This window comes from Oncorhynchus mykiss, chromosome 14 (assembly GCF_013265735.2).
Source record: "Oncorhynchus mykiss isolate Arlee chromosome 14, USDA_OmykA_1.1, whole genome shotgun sequence".
Lineage (NCBI taxonomy): Eukaryota > Metazoa > Chordata > Actinopteri > Salmoniformes > Salmonidae > Oncorhynchus > Oncorhynchus mykiss.
In genome coordinates this window covers 17,021,347-17,044,779 of record NC_048578.1, presented here as the reverse complement: position 1 = coordinate 17,044,779, position 23,433 = coordinate 17,021,347, and the positions used below count along the sequence as shown (strand labels likewise).

Here is a 23,433-nt window from a genome sequence, read left to right as displayed (position 1 = left end):
CCCGTTTAAAGGTTCCACAAAATGATACAGACAGTAGATGAAATGGAATGATTGAAGTGAAAGTGAAAATGTGCTGTTATCGTAAGAAAAGTTCATTTCACATACTGTTTAGTGTGTTTGGACATTTGCTGACAACTAACAAGGCATTGTCAGATGGCATGATATCTGGAGCAGGGCTTTTAGGGGGTAGACACCACGTCTCAATACCGATGGTCAGCTGGATGACCTCAAGAGACAGGAGACCTAAACACAGACTGATCGATTCCACACTCACACACACACACACACACACACACACACACACACACACACACACACACACTCTGTATTTATAATCCCCCCTCTCCAACCGCCCTCTACACACACCATCAGTGCTGGCGACGCTGGAGCACGGGCGCTCGTAAATTCCGCGCCTTGATTTTGTTAACCTTTACCATGACCCGTCACTTCTAGGCTTTTATAGCACCCACTCAGTCACAGATGAGGTCCTGGCGGCTGCCGCCATTCCTGACTGGGTGCACTCACACACAAATACACACACACAGCTCATCGCTCAAGGTTCGCTAGCTACCCAACAGCCCTGGTTGGCCCCATGGTGCCAAGGCTCACTAGCTACCCAACACCCTTGGTTGGTCCCATGTTGCCAGCGTACCACAGAAATGTTGCTTTTCCCTTAAGTCCGGTACATGTCGAGAGTAAGCAGAGTCAGCTTGATGAAGGTCCATTAGACAAAGGACCCATACACCAACATTTTCCATGTGAATATATGAATTGTCTGTCTACCGATAATGAATAGTCCATAGCTCCTTCATTAAATAACTAAATACACACATCCTACAGACTAGAGCACCTTCGACTAAATCATCCTACAGAATAGAGCATCTTTGACTAAATCATCCTACAGAATAGAGCACCTTTGACTAAATCATTCAACAGAATAGAGCACATTTGACTGAATCATCCAACAGAATAGAGCACTAAATCATTCTACAGAATAGAGCACCTTTGACTAAATCATCCTACAGAATAGAACACCTTTGACTAAATCATCCAACAGAATAGAGCACTAAATCATCCTACAGAATAGAACACCATTGACTAAATCATTCTACAGAATAGAGCACCTTTGACTAAATCATCCAACAGAATAGAGCACCTTTGATTAGATCATTCTACAGAATAGAGCACCTTTGACTAAGTCAGCCGATAGAATAGAGCACCTTTGACTAGATCATTCTACAGAATAGAGCACCTTTGACTAGATCATTCTACAGAATAGAGCACCTTTGACTAGATCATTCTACAGAATAGAGCACCTTTGACTAGATCATTCTACAGAATAGAGCACTAAATCATTCTACAGAATAGAGCACTAAATCATTCTACAGAATAGAGCACCTTTGACGAAATCGTCCGACAGAATAGAGCGAATACTTTTGACTAAATCATCCTACAGAAGAGAGAACCTTTGAACATTTTTTTAAAGCATTCCATTTACCCCAAAAATTATGCAACTTGGTATACATTCAAACACTCACTAATTGGGCATTTCAGTAGAAACACACATCTACTGAATAGAATTAAAGTAGAAACATAAATACTGTGATTGTTAAGACAAGGCGCAATTTGTTACTGAAGGTATGTAACACACCTACAAACCCCAACCTATCACTCCAGTGGTAAAACTAACATCCCTCCCCATCTCCACAGCATGGAGTCCATTATCTACTACCCAGACAGATACACACCAGGAACCCCTGTGTAAATGACCATCAACTATACCTGTTATGATTGGCTGGGCTCCCAAGGCACAGTGGTGATTAATGCCCCTTTCCTGCCTGCATTGTGAGATAAACATTTCCCTCTAAAAGAGGAGAAAAAGAGGAGAGGTGAATAAGAGCATATATTTTATGTTGGGTGTATAGGGACAGTGCAACATCTGCATTATCTACACCCCCCTTTTAAAAAAACATCTGGGTCTGTCATGTCATTCCCTCAGAGATTCATTGGTGCGGTGAATTCCTGTTGTTAGTTTAAGAATAAAGAATTTGGACCACTTTGTCTTGCTCCCCAGGCACTCCTGTTAAAGCTAACAGCTAGCAGCTCATGTCCACATGAGCTAAAGATTCAACTTTGAGACAGAGACTTGACTTGTTTAGATGCAACAAGAAGCACAAACTAAATGTGACACTAAAATGCAAAAACTCAGAAAGGTTTGTACAAATAATCATTTTAAAATGAACCATTCATATGTAAATCTGTCTAATATTGGAGCCTACTCAGTGGGAACTTCTTTTTATCAATAAAGTCTCAAAAGTATGCAATTAAATCAGTAATGCTTTGAAATGACATTGAGAGACATTTAACTAATAATGCTATTGCCCATATACACAGAGAAGTTAGTCTCCCTCTCAAACTCAAAAGAAAAAACACATACACTTGAAGTCGGAAGTTTACATACACTTAGGTTGGAGTTATTAAAACTCATTTTTCAACTCCGCAAATTTCTTGTTAACAAACTATAGTTTTGGCAAGTCGTTTAGGACACCTACTTTGTGCATGACACAAGTAATTTTCCCAACAATTGTTTACAGACAGATTATTTCACTTATAATTCACTGTATCACAATTCAGAAGTATACATACACTAAGTTGACTGTGCCTTTAAAGAGCTTGGACAATTCCAGAAAATGATGTCATGGCTTTAGAAGCTTCTGATAGGCTAATTGACATAATTTGAGTCAATTGGAGGTGTACCTGTGGATGTATTTCAAGGCCGACCTTCAAACTCAGTGCCTCCTTTGCTTGACATCATGGGAAAATCAAAAGAAATCAGCCAAGACCTCAGAAAAAAAATTGTAGACCTCCACAAGTATGGTTCATCCTTGGGAGCAATTTCCAAATGCCTGAAGGTACCACGTGCATCTGTACAAACAATAGTACGCAAGAATAAACACCATGGGGCCACGCAGCCGTCACACTGTTCAGGAAGGAGACGCGTTCTTTGGTGCACACTTTGGTGCGAAAAGTGCAAATCAATCCCAGAGCAACAGCAAAGGACCTTTTGAAGATGCTGGAGGAAACGGTACAAAATGATCTATATCCACAGTAAAAACGAGTCCTATATTGACATAACCTGAAAGGCCACTCAGCAAGGAAGAAGCCACTGCTCCAAAAAGCCAGACTACGGTTTGCAACTGCACATGGGGACAAAGATCGTACTTTTTGGAGAAATGCCCTCTGGTCTACCAAAAATAGGACTGTTTGGCAATAATGACCATCGTTACGTTTGGAGGAAAAAGGGGAAGGCTTGCAAGCCGAAGAACACCATCCCAATCTTGAAGCACGGGGGTGGCAGCATCATGTTGTGGGGGTGCTTTGCTGCAGGAGGAACTGGTGCACTTCACAAAATAGATGGCATCATGAGGGAGGAAAAACTATGTGGATATATTGAAGCAACATCTCAAGACATCAGTCAGAAAGTTAAAACTTGGTCGCAAATGGGTCTTCCAAATGGACAATGACCCCAAGCATACTTCCAAAGTTGTGGCAAAATGGCTTAAGGACAAGAAAGTCAAGGTATTGGAGTGGCCATCACAAAGCCCTGACCTCAATCCTATAGAAAATGTGTGGGCAGAACTGAAAAAGCATGTGTGAGCAAGGCGGCCTAAAAACCTGACTCAGTTTCACCAGCTCTGTCAGGAGGAATGGGCTAAAATTCACGCAACTTATTGTGGGGAGCTTGTGGAAGGCTGTCCGAAACGTTTGACCCAAGTTAAACAACTTAAAAGCAATGCTACCAAATACTAATTGAGTGTATGTAAACTTCTGACCCACTGGGAATGTGATGAAAGAAATAAAAGCTGAAATTAAATAATTCTCTCTACTATTATTCTGACATTTCACATTCTTAAAATAAAGTGGTGATCCTAGCTGACCGAAGATAGGCAATTTTTACTAGGATTAAATGTCAGGAATTGTGAAAAACTGAGTTTAAATGTATTTGGCAAAGGTGTATGTAAACTTCGGACTTCAACTGTACAAGACCACACACACAAACACACTCAAGAACACACACACACGAACACACACACACACACAGATAAAATGCCTTGTCTGCTGTGTTTCTGGGCTGTCTAGTAAGTGAAGTGGAGAGTGGGGGCCCCAGATTTGGGAGACAACTTGGAAATAGGACACTTCATCACCATGGTTTGTGAAGGCCTCAGCTATCTACCCGCTAATAGTCCCAGGCTGCATCTCAAATAGCACCCTATTCCACATGTAGTGCCCTACTTTCAACCAGGACTTATACGGTTCTGGTCAAAAGTATTGCACTATGTAGAGAATAGTGTGCCATTTGCCATGCAGCCCCAGTTTGTCTGGAATATGTTATGCTTTGTGATACTCTGAGTCTGGCTGAAATATATATATATATATATATATATATATATATATATATATATATATATATATCTTCTGGAGCTGTTGGAACCTCTTACAGTGTATCAGGTTCTATTGGATCACCTTTGTAACTTAGCTCTGTTGTTTTCCCTTGTTTAATGTCATAATGCAATCATCTCATGCATTATTAAAGACAAGATACTGGCTGGATGTTGTCAATGAAATAGTAGTTATTATTGAAGAAATATAGCAAATTTCAATAATACTCAATCATATTTGGCTATGTAGACTGTTTACCTTAAATTAGACTATATTAGACTTCAAAAGATACATTGGTTTATCATTTGTTTCATCAGAAGTGTAGATGTGTTGAAATGTTGTATGCCAAAAGTCCCTCTCCATACACATGAAACACGTGTCGACATTTCCTTTTCACTTCAACAATACTGCGTCTCCAATTCCCTCTATTTATACTGAACAAAAATATAGATGCATCACGCAACAATTTCAAAGATTTTGTTGAGTTATAGTTCATAATCTCAGGAAAAAAACAAATGTCCTCTCACTGTCAACTGCGTTTATTTTCAGAACAAGTTCCACAGACATGTGACTAACAGAAATTGAATAATGTGTCCCTGAACAAACGGCGGGATCAAAAATCAAAAGTAACAGTCAGTATCTGGTGTGGCCACCAGCTGCATTCAGTACTGCAGTGCATCTCCTTCTCATGGACTGTATCAGATTTGCCAGTTCTTGCTGTGAGATGTTACCCCACTCTTACATTAAGGCACCTGCAAGTTCCTGGACATTTCTGGGGTAAATGGCCTAAGCCCTCACCCTCCGATCCAACAGGTCTCAGAAGTGCTCAATGGGATTGAGATCCAGGCTCTTCATTAGCCGTGGCAGAACACTGACATTCCTGTCTTGCAAGAAATCATGCACAGAATGAGCAGTATGGCTGGTGGCATTGTCATGCTGGAGGGTCATGTCAGGATGAGCCTGCAGGAAGTGTACCACATGAGGGAGGAGCATGTCTTCCCTGTAACGCACAGCGTTGAGATTCCCTGCAATGACAACAAGCTCAGTCCGATGATGCTGTGACACACTGCCCTAGACCATGACGGACCCTCCACCTTCAAATCCATCCGGCTCCAGAGTACAGGCCTCGGTGTAACGCTCATTCCTTCGACGATAAACGCGAATCCGATCATCACCCTTGGTGAAACAAAACCGCAACTCGTCAGTGAAAAGCCCTGGTCCAGCGATGATGGGTTTGTGCCCATAGGTGACGTTGTTGCCGGTGATGTCTGGTGAGGATCTGCCTTACAACAAGCCTACAAGCCCTCAGTCCAGCCTCTCTCAGCCTATTGCGTACAGTCAACACTGATGGAGGGATTGTGCGTTCCTTGTGTAACTCGGGCAGTTGTTGTTGCTATCCTGTACCTGTCCCGCTGGTGTGATGTTCGGATGTACCGATCCTGTGCAGGTGTTGTTACACGTGGTCTGCCACTGTCCGTCCTGTCTCCCTGTAGCCCTGTCTTAGGCATCTCATAGTATGGACACTGCAATTTATTGCCCTGGCCACATCTGCAGTTCTCATGCTTCCTTGCAGCATGCCTAAGGCACGTTCACGCTGGGGAGCCTGGTCCAGCCAATCAGAATGAGTTTTTCCCCACAACAGGACTTTATTACAGACAGAAATACTCCTTCGTACCCACCCTTCCCCCCTCTGACGATCCCGCAGGTGAAGAAGCTGGATGTGGAGGTCCTGGGCTGGAGTGGTTACATGGGGCACTCCATTCACAACGTTGAAATCAGCAAACCGCTCACCCACACGACGCCCTATATTTAGTCTGTGGTTGTGAGGCTGGTTGGACATACTGACAAATTCTCTAAAATGGCTTATGGTAGAGAAATTAACATGAAATTATCTGGCAACAGCTCTGGTGGATATTGCTGCAGTCAGCAGGCCAATTGCACGATCCCTCAAAACTTGTGTTGTGTGACCAAACTGCACATTTCAGAGTGGCCTTGCATTGTTCCCAGCACAAGGTGCACCTGTAATGATCATGCTGTTTAATCAGCTTCTTGATATGCCACACCTGTCAGGTGGATGGATTATCTTGGCAAAGGAGAAATTCTCACTAACAGGGTTGTAAACACATTTTGGGGGATTTTTTATTTTAGCTCATGAAACATGGGACCAACACTTTACATGTTGTGTTTATATTTTAGTTAACTGTATTTTTCAAAGCTACTTCAACACAGTGGGGTGTCTACAATCAATGCCTTGACCCTCTACCCACTGCAGCAATGCTGACACCGGATCGAATTCAAGCATCGGGTTCATTTCAAAAAGGAGCTGGGAAGAGGCCCAGAAGCTACAGTATATGCTCCACCCTGGGGAGAGCACCATCCATTACCCTACTGCCTATGTAGCGTCACTGATGAACCCAGCTCCACCACCACACCACTCCAGACCCATTCAGACAGCATATTTGCTGGATGACAGTGCGCTCTGTGTACCATCCATTACAGTGAGGGCAGATGCGTTGTCATCGGGAACCTCTCACACTGGCATAAATCCATGGTCAACAGTCGGTTTGGGTCAAGTGATTTATACAGTAGGGTAGGCACACTACTTTACCACAAAGAAACACATGCACGCACACACACATCCACCTCATCCCCCAAGCAAACCTGTTACTGTACTCAAGAGGCGTAATGGGAGTCTTGTTTAAAGTATGGAGGAATCTGGTCAAAGTCATCACAGAGGTCATGTTTGAGGAACTGCAGAGCACGGAGGAGTGTGTGCATTTCTTTTTTTCCTCTCTTTCGCTTCGATCAGCGGGGGAGGCGGCCGGTGATGTAGTGTAGTAGATTCAAAACACAGACACACACACACCGTCACACACACGCAGTCATATGTTTGGGAGCCCGGCACCGTGTGGACTGCAGAAAGATGAAGTGCTAAGTGAGTTGACTGTACTTGACCGTAAGCAGCAGATGAAAATAGAGGAGATGCTGTGTCCCGGTAGGCTCACTTGTGACATATATTTAGAGCCCTCGGTAATATGAACGCATTACAATATTCCAGAGAGGGCCATTTCAGGAAGTCAATTGCTTTGGCGTCCGAAGGCCACAGCCAATGTGAGTGAGATCTGCCCACTATCCATAATGCAACAGCCATTGTTGTTGAAATGAAACGAGCAGCAGAGTCCATAAAGGGGAGTTCACCCATGTCATAATTCAGCTATGGATCCAGTCAATTGAAATAGACGCCGTTCAACACAAGCCCAAGTGGTCTCAACATGGACATAGTCTGCCTCTTCAAAACTTCAGTAGGCCCATCTCCATCATTCATAAAAGACAAGTAAGATGGTGAGGCAAACACACTGAAATGGTAACCCTGTCAAGGTGTCTCGTCATAACCGTGGACAGAATGATCCACCTGACACGGGCAGATCTCAGCTGTTCAGAAAATAAGACGGACAGCGGCTCGTCTTAGCTGGAGCGCTCGTCACAGCCCCCCATCGTACATCGCCATCACAAGACTTCAACAATATTGACTTCTGCAGGCGAGATCAGTGCATGGAGCTTTTATTTTGTCAAGGGATCATGCGCTTTCATGTCCTTACCTAAATATAACTTTTTCTCCGGCGTGGCTTTGGTTGCAGGTGGTATTTCATTTATGAGCATAGCCGAGACCCAGAATGCTTCAGTTTGACGGCTGGGACTTTGGGAGGATTATCTGACAAATTTTTCTTTTACAACAGCTGGTAGTGAGAAGCCACTAGAGGTCTACTCCCAACGACCTCTCCTCTCATTTTTTACTTTCATTTTTCATTTGTTTAAATAGCCAGCACACCACTACACCATATCTATCATCTGTGTTTGTTCTTTGTCATCCACATTTTGGATGCCATTTATAGATTATTTGGGAGACCCTCGAAATAGAATGGAAAACGAATGTACAGTGCAATATTGTAGGTTGTATCACATCTGACTACAGCCCCAAATTAAACGCCCTTCATCATATCTCCTAAAGCGTCATGCTGTTCTCATTCCTTCCTTTGTTGATGATCCGATGCCAAGCAACTATGCAGCACCTTTTAGGACATTGGAAAATTTGATTTACTATAGGCAGCCGATTGACAACCTGCTAATGCTAGCTTCGATGTCTTGATTTAAAACAGAACACCGGGTCTCACAGGCCGCTGTCTACCTCCATTGGTAGCTTATGGCAGAATCCCAGCGCTGACACGAATGTCCCCCCAACTCCCTATAAATTAAAACTCCTGTCCGTGCCTTGAGGCCCTCGGCCTTCCCACTCTCCAAGGTGTAGTAGGGGGAATCTGGAGTATAACGGGAGTATACCACTCGAAATAGGGTGAATCCTGAGGACTGGAGTATACCACTGGAAATAGGTAGTAGGGGGAATCCTGAGGACTGGAGTATACCACTGGAAATAAAACAAACCCATAGAAAGGTCAGAGGCTTGTCAAACAGCTATTGGATTTTTGTTACATGGTTTGCAGGCGAACTGTGCACCACGCACCTGGCCCCTTCTACAAGCAAGCCTTGTTGACAAGTTTAAATAATTGAAAGCCTATTGGCTCCAGATGAATATGAGGTCTAGAAAATAATAAACCCCAGTAAACCCAAATCCAGCACTGGATGAAATATCTTAGCCGAGGAATGGAGTGCGGATCGAGCTCTTAATCCATAAGAATTGTGCGAAAAAATAACAGCATATCAAACTGAAGTGAAAACTTCAATGCAATAATAACTACAAGTAAATAATAACTGTACAAGCTCCTCATTAAAAGGGGTACCATGAAGGCTTTAATTGATCTCTCTTGATCTGCTTTTCTTTTGGGAGATACTCATATGTTTTGAAATACATGTCTTTGATAGATATCAAACAGTGCTACACTCAAAGAGGGCTTGTGAAACTGAGGGAAAACTACTGCAAATGTCCTCTGCAACCAACCTCGACTAGAGTATCTACCCCTGGCACTTGGGTATTGTGAGTTTGTGTCTTTTACCCTTGAGTTCACACATCTGATTGATATTCATATCCCTGTCACGGTCAGATGAGTCCAATTGGCAGTTTACGTTGATGGATGTCTCCGGTCTCAACAAGTCCAGCCAGGCAGCCAGGCAGCCAGGCATCCAGGGAGTGTCTGGGATCTTTGGATCATTGCTCTGCTTTGGCTCCTGCCACATGTGTTGTCTCCCCAGACTCTGTGTCCTCCTTCCTGCTGACAACGCCACGTTCCCCAGAGGGGGTGGCCTCTGAGTAATGAGACGACACGGGCCTGGTGCTCAAAGTCTCGTCTCTTTAATGTGACATAAATCTCCCTCGCAATGTGTGATCGATCTATTTATTACCCTATTTATGTGAAGCCGCCAAAAGGCACCTGACAGGTGGTTTTCTTCAGGCTGAAATATCAATGGCCATCACTCAATTTTTATTGCTTTGCTCAAGTCGTCCGGATCCTGTGGCATTTGTTTTGTGGGGTGCTGGGCATGAAATGTGAGATATGGAATAATATTACAGCAATCTGCAGATATATGCAATGAGAGCCAGTGTCAACGGTTAATGTTTGCTTGTATTTTTCTTCCATTCAAGTCTCTTCAATATTCCCCAATATCGCTTTAGGAACCCAGTATGGGTTTCACAGATCCATTGAAAGATAAGTTTGATTGTAAGCCCGATCAAAGTTACATGGTATTATTGTGTCAAATCTATATAGAATTTACCTTAGAATTTGGACATATCAAAACAAATGTTACGGTCTCCTTTGTCCACATGTATTCTTCATATCTGCCTACATTCTTCCCTTTCATTCAACTTCTTGTGTTCCACAGCACTTAAAACAGTATGCTTAGATCAGAATATGGTGTTGTTCATTCTTAACACATTACAGAATTAATCAGTTAAATCTTTGGCAAAACGATACATTACTGTATGTACCTCTGGAAGTATGAGTGGTGACTTTGTGCCCTAATCCTACCACGGTCAACAGGAATAATTTCCCTGTCACCTTTGTAAGAACAAGTGTGCTCCTCTCAACATTCCCAACATGATATGGCACAATGGAGTGTGACACCTAAAGGAGTCTGCCAACTAGGTTCAGTTTGCTCCTAGCAGAACTTGGCTAGGCTAAGTGAACGTCTGTGCCTCACATACTCCCTTAAAAGACATTCACTTGAAAAACGAGAATAGTACTGTTTGTCCTTCTTGAGACACCGTAGCCAGTATTCACTTCCTAAGAGTGGTCAGAATTCATTGAAGATAACTCAAGAAATCTGTCAGAAATGTTGACGTTTTTTCCGAGATCTTAATCGAACAAATTTACATCTAACTAAGGTGTTTGGTGCAATATTTCTCAAGTGAAAAAAATCGTCATGAAAATGAGTCGTCTATCAATGAATGACAACAAACACTTAATTGAAGACATTAAGCTACCGAATTTCGGCTTGCCTCGAGAATTTAACAGCCGCAAAAACCCTTGCCGAAACAAACAAAAATGTCACGAAATGTCATCATAATATACAGTAACAGTCAAAGGTTTGGACACAACTACTCATTCAAGGGTTTTTCTTTATTTTACTGTTTTCGACATAGTAAAATAAAAGTGAAGACATCAAAACAATGAAATAACACATATGGAAAAAAAAAAATCTCAAATTTGGACTCATCAGACTAAAGATCAGATTTCCACCGGTCTAATGTCCATTGCTCATGTTTCTTGGTTTCTTGGTTTCTTGGGCTCCCGAGTGGTCAGCGATCTAAGGCACTACATCTCAGTGCTAGAGGCGTCACTACAGACCCTGGTTCGATTCCAGGCTGTATCACAACCGTCCGTGATTGGGAGTCCCATAGAGCATCGCATCGCACAATTGGCCCAGCATTGTCCAGGTTAGGGTTTGGCTGGGGTAGGCCGTCATTGTAAATAATAATTTGTTCTTAACTGACTTGCCTAGTTAAATAAAGGTTAAAAAAGCAAGACTCTTCTTATTATTGGCGTCCTTTAGTAGTGGTTTCTTTGCAGCATTTCGACCATGAAGGCTTGATTCACGCAGTCTCCTCTGAACAGTTGATGTTGAGATGTGTCTGTTACTTGAACTCTGTGAAACATTTATTTGGCCTGCAATCTGAGGTGCAGTTAACTGTAATGAATTTATCCTCTGCAGCAGAGGTAACTCTGGGTCTTCCTTTCTGTTGGCGGTCCATGAGAGCCAGTTTCATCATAGCGCTTGATGGTTTTCTGCGACTGCAAAAAAAAACTTTCAAAGAAACTTTCAAAGTTCTTGAAATGTTCCGGATTGACTGACCTTCATGTCTTCAAGTAATGATGGACTGTTGTTTCTCTCTGCTTATTTGAGCTCTTCTTGCCATAATATGGACTTGGTCTTTTACCAAATAGGGATATCTTCTGTCCCAATACAACTGATTAGCTCAAACGCATTAAGAAGTAAAAAAAAATCCACCAATAAATGAACAAGGCACACCTGTTAATGGAAATGCATTCCAGGTGACTACCTCATGGAGCTGGTGAATGCCAAGAGTGTGCAACGTTGTCATCAAGGCAAAGGGTGGCTACTTTGAAGAATCTCAAATTGAAAATATATTTGGATTTGTTTAACACTTTTTTGGTTATTTCACATAGTTTGATGTCTTCACTATTATTCTACAATGTAGAAAATAGTCAAAATAAAGAAAAACCCTTGAATGTGTAGCAGTGTCCAAGCTATTGAATTCTCCCCCAGAGCATTAATGTCAGGATTTTTCTGTATTGGGGGTCAGTGGGTGGTGTTACATCACATTCACCCCACCCAATCGTGTAGTAGTAGTAGTAGTAGCATCAGTAGTAATAGTAGTAGTAGTAGTAAGAGTAGTAGTAGTAGTAGTAGTTCAGAGGTCATGGATGTTAAAAGCTTGTGGGTGTCCTTATGTCCTTGTGTCTCTTATTGCACCCCATACCACCCTCCCATCCTGTCGTGTGCAATAGGGGTGTGTATAAGCACTCAGGATTTTGCTATCAGGCAGATGCCAGGGCTTTCTAAGAGGGCTTCTCAGGCCAATCCTTGGTACAAGCTCTGGTGTTAACCCACTGGAGGACCCTAATCAGTGACATGTCGTGTTCACGTTTCCCTGTGGTTCCACCACCCCTCTCGCCCATCTCCACACTCTTGGGAACTCCGCCCCTGTGGGCCGATGTTATCTTGGGGTTTGAAGTGGCAAACATATTTGCCCAAAGCTTCCCACAGTCCTGGAGAACGAGAGAGATGGAAGGAGAGAGAGAGCATTCCTAGAGAAGGGGAGAGATGGAAGGAGAGAGAGCTGCCCTCCAAGAACAGACTGAGGAGTCACAGGAGCCAGACCTGGACCTCTAAACCCAACCTTCATGTGTCGCCTCAAGCTCCCGACACACACCCCACCCCAGAGCCCCACTTGTTTTCAAAAGACATGCCTGCACCCCTGTAAGACATCAGTGCCATAAGTCACTTAGCACCCTCTACAGATAGTCATACAAGGTGTTCTGAAAGGCCTGAATTATGCCAATGCAAATGAAGATGAACAACTACCGAATTAAGGAGACTGCAGTACCCTGAGGACTGAGAAGCTCATTCAGAATACCATAACATGCCATGTTGAGAACACTATCTGTACTAACTAGTCTTGACACTTATTAATGACTGCGGGATGACTATATTTCACAGGGAAGCTGATGTATTGAGCTGATGTTGTCCACTCAACCTTACACGCTGACATCCATTCATGAGAACTAATCAAAGACACTGCCCCCAATTGCTTCCTTGCGATCTAGTGATCAACCAAGCCCTTCACTCCAAAATAAATGCATTTGTCTCAACTTCATCAGTAAAAGGGACTGTGTTGGACTGTGTTGGTCTTTTATCCTGAAATCCCTCCCCCTACCCACCCAACACCCTACCTAACCTAACTACTTGGAAGGGGGAAAAAGAAGGGGGAAAAATACAAACCCAGGAGATTAGTTTTATTGTTTGTGTCATGACACAGCCACTCAGAAGTTTCTCAAACGTTTTTTAGAGTTGGGGGGTTGGCTTAGTTCTAGTTCCTCTGCTTTTGGCTGTGGTCAGGCCTTTTATGTTCTTCCTGTGGATTTTGGGTCACTGTCAGTGAGTCTCGGGGGATGTGAGGGGAAATTTAAATGGAGCTAGCTAGATCTCAAAGGCTGGTTAGACTATTGACTCCTGGTTTCTCAGTTGGGATGTACGGTGCTTTGTTGGAATTTTCTGACTACTGTCGAGGCCTACCTCCATCTTAATCGATGCATCTGGACGATGAGTGAGTCTTTTCATGCATTTCTTCTTTCTTTGGCTTGATATCAATGTAAAATTGAAGTTTTATGAAATATTTTGAACATAGAAAATATTATGTGGGCAATATCTCAGATGTTGGGGAAATTCATTATATTAAATTGTCAGTAAATATGTTTTTATTAAGTAAGTAAATCACATTCAAGTGCAATGTTGTCATTTTCCCCCATTAGTAATACTTAAGCACCTAAAATCACTCAAGAAGTACCTGCGCTAGCTGTTCCAGCAGCAGTAGGCAGGTGTATGGACACCCAACTCTGCTTTCCCCTGCCACCTCTGGCTCTCCTTGGGGATTAGGACCTGTCAATGTGGCCCTCTCCCCCTCCCTTCCAACTACCCCACACACACACACACACTGGGACAGATGCTTAAATCTTTAGTTCTTAAGGTGCTGTGTATGATAGCGATTGGGTGCTCTCTGAGCTTGATTAGGGCAGTTAGCCCTGCTAAGGCTCTGGCTGTTTACAGTGGATTACAGAGAGGGAGATAGGGGTTAAGTCTACCCAGGCACCATGCCTTCCTCCCTCTCTCGCTCCCTCTCTTCCCCACCACGGGAGCCACTGCAATGGGTCTGCCTGGCAGCTCCCCGCGCGAGGCCCAACTGACAGGTAGCGGGATTTGGCGGAGCGCTTTGCATGAGAGCCAATAAGAAAACCTGAACACGGCAGATTAGCTCGGGATTATGTTGTCAGAGCGAGCCTTGATGGACAAACTGCAGAGGAATAAATTGCAGTCTGTTTGAGGAGCTAGCGCTGCTGCCACGCAAACAGGAGAGAAGGGACCCCTTCGTCTAACGCCCGTCCAAAATTACAGGGAGGGAAAAATCATTAATAATTTCTAAACGACCACTCAACCATTACCCCCATGTCCTGCTCTTGAACGCTGCCCGGCCTTTATTTAGACATGTGTCTTCTGCCCCTAACCTGGCTTTCAAGGCTGGTTAATGTTATTTATTCAACCCAAGTGACAGGAATCTCATGGATATTAAAAAAGAGGGTAACGTTAAGGCTTGAAAAAGCACACGTCGAGAAAGAAATCCCTCACGTCTTTTTATCCAGCGTCGAGCTCCTGTCCTGTTTCTGATGAAATGACGTACCTAGCTTGGAGTTTTGACGGCCTGCAGGGACTGGAGTTCGTCAGTGTATAATTTTGACTGATTTTGGTATACGTTATCATCTTAAAAGGAGCTTTTAGTGCAGCACTAAAAAGGGCTTAAGTGGCTTTTATAAAGCTAGCTCGGACAGTAAATGTATCCAGATGTTTATGATACAGTCCATTAATTGCGTCGAGCACTTTGCTATGTTTTGGACTGTTGTAAATCTCTCTAACTTCTAGCAGCTCATAACTTCTGTGTGGGGCTATGCTGAGTTTCATCCTCTCTCCCTCCTCAAGTTGAATTTGGCTTCTATTATGCTTTAGAGCAGATGGTGTGTACTTGGGTACTTTGTATAAGGTCAAAGTGTGCCTGTCTGTATAAACTAGATGGCACAAAGCTGGGTCAATTAAGATACACTTTTATGAGCGTTTCCATTTCGATTCAAGCATTATGTAATAACGATAGAAGAATGCAAATGCACAATGCCACAAATGTGGTGTCATTTAAGGTCAAAATCTGCCGTTCTGCCCCTGAACAAGGCAGTTAACCCACTGTTCCTAGGCCGTCATTGAAAATAAGAATTTGTTCTTAACTGACTTGCCTAGTGAAATAAAGGTCCCCAAAAAAAGAATGTAGCTGTAAGTCTACCTCTCTCTCTCTCTTTCGAGCTCACGCACTCCCTTTCTCTCACTCTCTCTCTCTCACTCTCCCTGGAGGAAGATGTATTGCAAATTGTGACAAAGGCTGTGTATACTCAGAGACAGTCGATGGTACTGTGCAGTATTAAATCAATCTTATGTGCCTTTCTAGTTGAAAAGACTAGCACAGCTTTCCCCTGTGCCTCATGGGCCCAAAAAAGACACACACAAAAAAAGGTTTTTCTCCAACATGTTAGAAAACTACACAGTGAACTAATAACTAATACATTCAGAAATACTATTGCATCTCTCACTTCCACTCACACATTTAATCCTTCTTTGTGGAGTAATTGAATGTGCTTCATTAAAAGTCTCATGGTGGTGTCTGGTGGAGACAGGCATGGCACACAGTTTTAATGAGTTGATTGCATTCTATCCAACCCTGGATCATTAAGAATGCATGTCTGTATGTTAAACATATGAATATGCATTGCCATAGAAGATTTGCTCTCAGACTTAGCAATGAGACAGTTTTGTGCTCGGAATAATAAACCATTAAAGGAATGAACTACCATTTAATGCCCCCATTTCCGTTGGCCAAGTCATAGAAGAGTGAAAACCAATGGTAATAGCTCTGCTTTATTGGAAACTAGGTTTAGGTTTATTTAATTTAAACAAATGTAGTTCAGTATACACAAACAATATTAATATTAAAGCCAATGAAGAAACACACTGCTCAGTTGCACTACTTCACTTCAAAAGAAATATATTGCATAACAAAGCCATTCTGAAGACAGTTTTGCCTTGCCTTTGGCTTCATCATGTCAAACATGCTAATCAGATCCAACTTTATAAAGACAGCTGACAGACAGTCAAAGGATTTGAAGATCCATGTAAGAGTGAACGAGATACTGCATATTATACTGTCAACCTAAATGATTACGCATAAACATGATTTAGGTATGCAGATAAATACTTCTCATGGCAAGGGGAAATAATGGAAGTCTCAAAGGGATTCTACTTCTGCAACTTTATTTCCTCCTCCAAGCATGCTTTGAATGATGAGTGTGTGTGTGTGTGTGCGTGTGTGTGTACGTGTGTGTACGTGTGTGTACGTGTGTGTGCGTGTGTGTGTGCACATGCGTCTGTGTCTGCAGTGGTTGTTCTGCTGCCCTCCTCCTGTGTCCAATCATACGGTGCTCCATAGAGGGCTCCAGAGGTCAGCAGGGTTCACTGGTTAGAGGTTAACAAATTGCCACGGTGAGACTCACACCTGACTGATGGCGTGTAGGGGGAGGGGCAGGGTGTCTAGGGTAGATGGATAGGGGTCTTTTGACCAATGGTGAGACAGCCAGGAGGGCTACACTTTGCATAATATAGGCCTTGCTTTTTTGCAAGTAAATATTGTTATGCAAATAAGGATATTATCGAGGTACTCAAAATGTTACTAATTCCTTTATTTGTGGATGAAAACTCTATCAGTAGTTGTCAATGTCTTTCCTGGATTTTCCTTCATGGATGGGAAGGGGCCTAATTACAAGCGGGAATGTGTCCGGAATGTTCCTGGAGGATGCTGGATTGGATACATCACCGATTTCGTGAAAACTACAATAATCAACCCACTCCAGCTGCATATTATGCCACTTGAGTCACTCCAGTTCTCTCAGACTCCTTGGGTCTTGATGTCTGTACTTTGCCATGTCTTGGCCTTCCAGGAATATAGGAGGACCTGCTTTTCATTCAACGCACACTCACCAATGAACAGGCAGCCCCCATTGAGAACAAATGTGCTATCTGCCTATGCTATCTGCGGCATGCTAAGAGAAGGGGTGACAGAGAGAGGAGTGGGGAGAAGGAGAGGGGTGACAGAGAGAGGGGTGACAGAGAGAGGAGTGGGGAGAAGGAGAGGGGTGACAGAGAGAGGGGTAAGGAGAAGGAGAGGGGTGACAGAGAGAGGGGTAAGGAGAAGGAGAGGGGTGACAGAGAGAGGGGTAAGGAGAAGGAGAGGGGTGACAGAGAGAGGAGTGAGGAGAAGGAGAGGGGTGACAGAGAGAGGGGTAAGGAGAAGGAGAGGGGTGACAGAGAGGGGTAATGGGAAGGAGAGGGGTGGTTGGGACAGAGGTGGGAGGAGGAGGAGGGAGTGTTTGGGGATGCTCAGCTATATGAGGAGGTCATGCAGTACACATTGGACTGACTGTCTTGAGGTTTGGACCACTGGCTGACCCCCTTCTACATGGCTTGGCTTTCCTGTTGATTTATTTATCAGAGAATAGGTGTGAGAAACAAATGAGCCTGTTTCCTGACTGTTTCAGTAGAAACGGTTCTGAAATGAGCCACTTGTTAAAATAAAATGGGGTTGGGTTAAGGCTAAGGGAGAGTTCTGAATATTTTTGACAATTATTTGTCTAAGATGTGCAACCATAGCAACATGTCTTGATTAGAAAAAGTTGATTGTTTATTCTATGAATCATCTTTTTCATTTGAACAAGGATATCATGTTTGTTCATGAAGGTACTTTGGAAAAAAAGCAACAACTTTTGCAGTGTGAATTGAGTATGAATTCAGTTCCATTCAAAAGGGCCAAGAGTGAACTGAACATGGACCCGTTCGTTTCACATCCCAATTCCCTCGGCATCAAATAAAGGTATGTACATACACAGAACTCTTGACCTGTGCTGATAATTAGTCTCTTCAGAGATTATTGTTTTCTTTTTCTCTTTGGTTCCAAATTATTATCTTTGCTCTCCAGTGACGGGAAGAGTCAACAGTAGCGGCAAAAATCATATATCTGCTTAAATAAACGGCGGTGTCTGATGATGTTTTAATGGGAAAACCTTGTCCCTATGGGCTGTGACCCTAGGAGTGTGTTTTAGCTATGTAGACTGCTGCGTGCTGAGAGATATAATTGCTGTGTACATACTCTGCTGGTCCAGGCTCATAGGTGTCCCTTCCTATGCCTAAGCTGTCTGTCTGCTGCTAAGGTTAGCTTATGTTCCCTCAATGTTATTCTCCCACTCAGGATTACGGTTTGCTGGAAAAACACAACGTCTGTCCCCAGAGTGGGCAACACGTTGTCTTTTACTCCCAACGGACGCTCACTCCTTCCCAGTCCTTTAAACACTTTGAGTTACAGTCCTTATTTCCCTGGGAAGACAACAGATGCATGCCCAGGGCAGGGATTGGTCATACTCATATGGATGTTATCAGAGAGAAGAAGAAGAAGAAAGACAAAATGACTTTTTCTGACTCATCTGTGCTTTTCCCCTTCACTCTCTTGGTGTTTTAGTTCTTCTTTCTTGATGAAACCTCATGAGTTTTGAGAGAAAATTGTTAGAGAATTGGTAACATTTTTGTCAAACACAGGATGTGTGGACTTGATTAGTAATTCAGACCAAAGCAAATGCGGGTCAGACAATATTACAATTGAGTTCAGGGAAATAGCTAATGAGCATCAAAGTTAACTTAATCATGTTTCATGAAATAGTCATTTGATTTGCTCTGTCTTGAAACCTAATTGGATAGTGAATTATTTAAGAGCAGGATGTACATTGTGTTTTAGTATGAAAGATTTCAACCATTGCTGCTGGCTTGTGTGCTCTTATTTCATTTTACAATATTTTAATCAAACATTGACATCAATACTTAATTGCGTAATCCAGTCATGAAAATGGAGCCAGATAGTCATCACTTTATAATGAACTCATTCTAATGACTATCCCACTGGGCACAGACGTCAGTTCAACATCTAGTTTAGATTTACATTTGGTTGACTAACGCGACATCTACAACAAATGTCACCATGTCATTGGATTTATGTTAAAAGTTGTGTGAAAAAAATAGGATTTTCCCTTAAGTTGACTTTTTGCAAATCCAATCAGTTTTTCACATTGATTCAACGTCATTACATATCATTTTTTGTTGTTGAAATGACGTGGAAACGACGTTGATTCAACCAGTTTTTGCCCAGTGTGATGTTTAATTTCTTCCCCTCTCTCTCTCTCTCTCTCTCTCTCTCTCTCTCTCTTTCCTTCCTTTCTTCCCTCCCTTCCCATCTCTCTTTCACCATCTGTGTTTTATTAGGGTGGGGTGGACAGTTGTCTCATTGGCCCTCAGTACATGGAGAAGAATGCGGTGACGACTACCAGCCCAGAGTCATTCACGAAGGGCCGGCCCTTCTAGGAGACAAAGCAATATCCCAGCAGAGTATGAAGTCATCACCACCGTTTGTATGCAACATTACAAAAGGTTCAGTAAGGTTCACCTACGTCTCGACACGAGACAGGGACCAGTCTGGTCAGACCCTGACCCAAGAGTGCCTGGTTCATCAGTCAGTCTTAATGGGTGGGTGGGGTTTCTATGGGTACAGGTGGGGCTACAGTAAATATTCATAACGTATGATAACTATGAAGCAATTAAGAGGTAATTGTTTTACAGTTTTTTTTACGATTGCTTACACACTAAAATGTAACTTTTCCCACAATTAGCAAAACCTTACACTCAAGGAGCAAAACACAAGGCTAGATTTGCACAACTGTAAGCGCATTGTCAGCTTCACACTATTTGCAAAACATTACACACAGTGATTTGCAAAACACTAAACACACTTGTATACATCAGACACAGAAGTATATCATGATGTCACTTCCTTGCAATTCCAAAGCACTGACTGTCAAATTACCACACCTATGAGCCAATCTGTTAAACACAGCCATCAGGTGCACAAACACATGATTGCTAAATTGTAGACGCACCAATCAGGTTTAAGCACTATAAAAATGCAGCTGGTAGGTTCACCTGCCTTCAACCAAAATGGAAGAAGTCAGAAGAAGAGTGAGGGTGAGAGGAGGAGTACACAGAGAAGGAGGTAGAGGAAGAGGCCGAGCCAGAGGTCGAGGAAGACCTGAAGCAGGAGGAGAATGTGCACAAAGAAGAGGACCAAACTTATCAAATGACATTCGTGCAACACTAGTGGACCATGTTGTGAACCACGGATTGACGCTGAGGGAGGCTGGACTGAGAGTTCAGCCAAATCTTAGCAGATATACAGTGGCATCTGTCATAAGGACTTTTCGACAGGAAAACGGGTAAAAGATCTGTCTACAGTTACAGTAATCAGCTACTTATTGTATGCACCATATCAGCACTTGTGATACCCCTTCCTGTGACATTGTACAGTAAGTTACATGTATTATTCTCTACATAGGCTTGAGGGTCGGGAACGACAAGGAGGAAGGGGGCCCATATTCACACAAGAACAAGAGAGATAGTAAACATGGTTTTGGCCAATAATGCTATCAGGCTCAGAGAACTACAAGCCAACATTATCGGTGACCATGCCATTTTCAATAATGTCCACCAGGTCTCTCAGTCAACACTGGCACGCATTCTGAAAAGACATCAGGTTCAAATGAAACAACTTTATCGAGTGCCTTTTGAGCGGAATTCAGAGAGGGTCAAACGGCTGCGGCATGAGTATGTGGAGGTTTGTATTGTTCACTTTAGCACTGTGATGTTGCATACTGCACACATGACTATTTTACATTGACTGTATACTAGACCTATCCTGAACTAACACAATCTTGTCTTTCACTGTTTTTCAGGGAGTTTTGCAGATGGATGCTGAGGAAATCCTGCAGGAATTCATATATATTGATGAGGCAGGGTTCAACCTCACAAAAGCAAGAAGGAGAGGAAGAAATATCATTGGCCACAGGGCTATAATCAATGTCCCAGGGCAACGTGGGGGTAACATCACCCTTTGCGCTGACATTTCAGAGCATGGGGTTGTCCTCCGTCATGCCAAAATGGGCCCATACAACACCTCACATTCTCACACTTTTGGACCGATTGCACCACATCGTCACAGCAGGTAATGAAATGCACCAGATGCAATACACGGTCATCTGGGACAATGTGTTATTCCACCGCTCTGCTTTGGTCCAGAACTGGTTTCAACAGCATCCACAGTTGTCAGTACTATACCTTCCACCATACTCTCCGTTTCTAAACCCTATCGAAGAGTTGTTCTCTGCATGGCGGTGGAAGGTTTACGATCTCCAGCCCCAGGCTCAGGTACCCCTCATTCAGGCCATGGAGGACGCCTGTGACCAAGTCCACGCCGCAGCTGACTTTCAAGACGGTTCTTCCCGCGTTGTCTTGCTAATGACGATATTGCTTGTGATGTTGATGAAATTCTCTGGCCAGATCCAGCTAGGCGAAGAGATAATGTATAGTATGTTTACTGTAGTATTTTCTGTACAATATTGTCCGTTTTTTTCAGATTATTTTTTATGTTTGTTGTTGTTGTTATTTACTGTAATTGTAACCTGTACTGGATACAGTATTTTACGTTTGTCTGTTTGCTGAGCTAACAGTGTTATGCACACTACTGTAGTAGCATGAAAACTGAGACATGTTATGTTGTGATTCTCCATGTTGACATGTTGACTGATTTGGGTATATGGAGAGAAATAAATGATATTTTCCTCAGTCTGCAGCATTGGTCTTGTGTCGTGTTTGTATAGTTACACTTTCTCTGTGTACTTCATTTACAGTACTCTAATCACTGACAATTAGACTTGCTAAAAGTGTTTTAGGTTGGCAACAGCAGTGTAACTGGTTCAAAAAGATTGAAGTCAAATGAAATGTGTTTCGTATGGTAACAAAATATTATTTTTATGAAGTCGTGTATCGTTGACAAGTGTTCCATTTTGCAAATGATCTGACGTGTTGTGCTACTTTAGTGTAGGGTTGTGCTAATTGTGTGTAGTGTTATGACAAACTGGGCCCTGTTTTCAAAATTGTGCTTCAACAATTGAAGAACCGACCGTGCCTCTGTCATTTACAATCAAATTGTTATCACAGTGATATAAGGGTCATGGTCTTTTTCGGCTACGCATGGACAACACAATTGTCTCCTCACCTATGCTATGCTCAGTTTTGTCTCCAAGGTAAAATGTTATGTCTGCTTTGACTGTGTGTGAGGTGATCCACTTCCTTTTAGTTTTCCTTCCCATCATCCTCAAGCTCGAAGCTGACTAGTTATTTTCTCGTAGAGCAGGGTCCAGGATTCATGTTCAGGCCTCTGTGAATCACAACGTAGCGTGTGATCGGCCCACTGCCCTCTGCTTGACTCCCCTGTGAACTCCTTTACAATAACATGCTTGCCTTTTGCTCTGTCCCTAATCCCCACCCCACCCCTGTTCCACAACTCCCTGACACTTCTGGGGAAAATGGGGGAAGAAAAAGGAAACTCCCCACGTAAAAAAAACCCTGCCAAAGTCCCTCTATCTACTGTGGTCTATGTGATTGATTTATCCCATTTGCTCCCACCTAATTCTATAACGTTTGGCAGCATAACTAACTAATATAGACCTGTTATTAGCATAACTGACATAGACCTGTTGTCGGCATAACTATATTTCTGGGGCTGGATGTGCTAATGAGGACCAGATTCTGACTCCCTCTTCCACTTCCTCTGTCACAGAGGCCAGTCAGAACAAGTCAAGTTTAACAGTGCCATCTACAGTAGAGAGGCTTCCTCTCTATCCATTATCCAACACTGTATTACAGCAGGGGTTCAGAGATCTGTGCAGTATTCAGTTATGACCCATCTCTAAAAGCAAGAGTGTGTTGTGACAGTATTATAAAAGTGTTAGCTACGATGTTACTACAACTTAGAAACTTAACGCTGCAGGTAAGCGTTGCATTCATAACATTGTGACGTCCTTTTCAGAGCCACACAAATTCTATGCATGTTATATCTATAGAATGAGGGTTGATTGTATTCTCCTTGTTTTATATTTAAAAATATATATATAAACCATTGTACAGTTTATACCTAATCAATTGTAAATAGGAATCAATTGATTATACCACAATCTAAATACATGACTACCGATGAATCCAAAATGACAAGTACTCAAC

At 42.8% G+C, this 23,433-nt stretch overlaps 1 long non-coding RNA gene across 2 annotated transcripts; it reads left to right on the top strand.

Moving 5' to 3' along the window:
• Nucleotides 1–17,666: 17,666 nt before the first annotated feature.
• Nucleotides 17,667–22,021, top strand: LOC110489473. Of its 2 annotated transcripts, XR_005035944.1 has the most exons (4): nt 17,668–18,151; nt 19,588–20,591; nt 20,711–20,989; nt 21,108–22,021. It is a non-coding gene; the product is annotated as an uncharacterized LOC110489473 (long non-coding RNA). The 2 variants fall into 2 exon arrangements; XR_002468578.2 differs by having other exon boundaries at nt 17,667–18,151; nt 19,588–20,989.
• Nucleotides 22,022–23,433: the final 1,412 nt, after the last annotated feature.